The 1,940-nt window shown below is 39.6% G+C and overlaps 1 long non-coding RNA gene across 1 annotated transcript; it reads right to left on the reverse strand.

Moving 5' to 3' along the window:
* Positions 1-230: 230 nt before the first annotated feature.
* Positions 231-1,535, reverse strand: LOC139795169 (uncharacterized). The gene is made up of 2 exons (XR_011725413.1): positions 1,506-1,535; positions 231-775 (listed from the first exon to the last, which is right to left on the reverse strand). It is a non-coding gene; the product is annotated as an uncharacterized lncRNA (long non-coding RNA).
* Positions 1,536-1,940: the final 405 nt, after the last annotated feature.

The raw sequence follows: 1,940 nt of genomic DNA on the forward strand, positions 1-1,940 counted from the left end.
ACTATGTTTCTGATCACTTCCAAAACAGTTCTGTGGTTTCAGCGAATGCATGGATCCCATCATGTGGTGTTGGTAATGAGTTAAAACAAGAAGCTCATGTCATGATCTGGGAAACTGTATGTGACACTGCAGAGAAGGTGATGGCTGCAGGAAGGAGAAATGGAGTTATTCCTCAAGAACTGCACGAGGGAATCTTTTCATCCTGTCAAATGAGGTGATTCTCACTGAAGTGTGTTCCCTCAGAGAATTATCCTTGCTTTTATTTTGAGTTCAGAAACTTATTTTAATACTTTATTAGCTAACCATAGAGTAACATATCACTAAGCTTTCAGGAAATTCTGGAACATTCTGATGAACATTCAGGTAAAAAGACAAAGCTGTCTGAATGCCTGTGGTTAAGACTTCAGAAGTAAACGTTTTATTCTGTTTTCATAAAAAACAATCATATAATTTGTAAACAGAGAATGTTATTTGGCTATGACTGTACTACCTGAGCCACTTTAATATTAAAACAAGGTCCCTAGTTCTGTAAGCTGCAGATCATTTCCACTAGGGAGGCAAGCAATGTATGTTCCCGTGTCAATCAATTAATACTGAGGATGTTTAGGAGTCTGCAGGATCCAGATCCAAGGGAAGAGGTTCCTATTCTTTTTCCACGTGTTTCATCTCATGTTAGGAGGTGGCTGTTCCAAAGAACATTTACTGGAACATCAACAGATGAGTTAGAGCATTGCTGATAGCTTTCAGTGAACGCTGCTCTTGTACAGTAGAAATCCTGTAAAGATAGGATAAAAGCTTTGAAGATAAAGATTACCATGGAAAGGTAGTGGTTTGTAAATGCACTATCATAAAAACCCTTAGCAATTGTTTTATGTACACAAGTATAAAAAGACAAGGTTGCAGGTTCAATGGGTGCTCTGCTTTTTGAATTTTAACCTACTGAGTCAGGGCTTTAGACACTGATTTAGTCATGTCAGTTTGGATTCTCATTTGATGTAAACCAGTGTAGTTTTGCTGGAATAAGCAAAATATTTCTACATTGAAATATGTAGAAAATGCCTTCTGCTCTCCCATACCCTGCTTTCCCCTTCCTTCTCCCTCTCCGTTGCTGTCACCTCTCTCTCCCACTCATCCTGATTCTTCTTCTCTCTTCAGACCATTTACTGGATGGGTCTTTTTAGAAATGCACTCATTATGAAATATAAGTATCAAGAAGATACTACACTTTATAAGATACTGTATTTCTGAAATATGAAGAAGCTAATATCATCCTAATAAATCATATTTCCAGTAGAAAAATTATCAGACACTACTTCAGGGTTTTTCAGCCTTGCTGAGAATTGAAAGCTGGAATACATGTTTAATTAAAGCAACCCAGCAGAAGTCTAGATCATGCTTTCAATGCCTTCCTTGCTCAAAGTAGAGGAAATAACAGGTATGCTAGAGCTGTGGCCTGCAGGGTTACAAGAACTGAGTAAACAGTGATTTGAGGGGCCTCTGCTTACCTGGCTGAAGATGCCACAGCAATGACCTGTATTTCTCAGGGTCTGAGTAAAGAAGAAAAGAGCTGATTTTCTCAAGTCTTTGGGCAAGTGAGGACTAACAAATTTGAAATAACCATGGCTTGCAGCAGCCCCGAAAGCAGAATGAGTGTTCTTAAGTCAGAGCTCCTCTACCACTTCCCTGCTAGCTCAGCTGCTTGCCTTCTCCCTGCCCTCCCATTGCCGTGTGCTGTGCTGTTTCAAGAGGCCATGGAATTTCAATAAAGTTGTCCTGCAGGTCCTCAAACCTTCCTGCCAATGTGACTTTTGGAACCAACTGTAAAAGACCTGATTTGATTATGCAGCATCTGCTGGCTTGTAAATCAAGGACTTTGACCACTAAATAGCTTCCCCAGTTTAACATTTTCTTAGCCACTTTGATCTTTGTAGGCTTGGAAT

Source organism: Heliangelus exortis, chromosome 1 (assembly GCF_036169615.1).
Source record: "Heliangelus exortis chromosome 1, bHelExo1.hap1, whole genome shotgun sequence".
Taxonomy (NCBI): Eukaryota; Metazoa; Chordata; class Aves; order Apodiformes; family Trochilidae; genus Heliangelus; species Heliangelus exortis.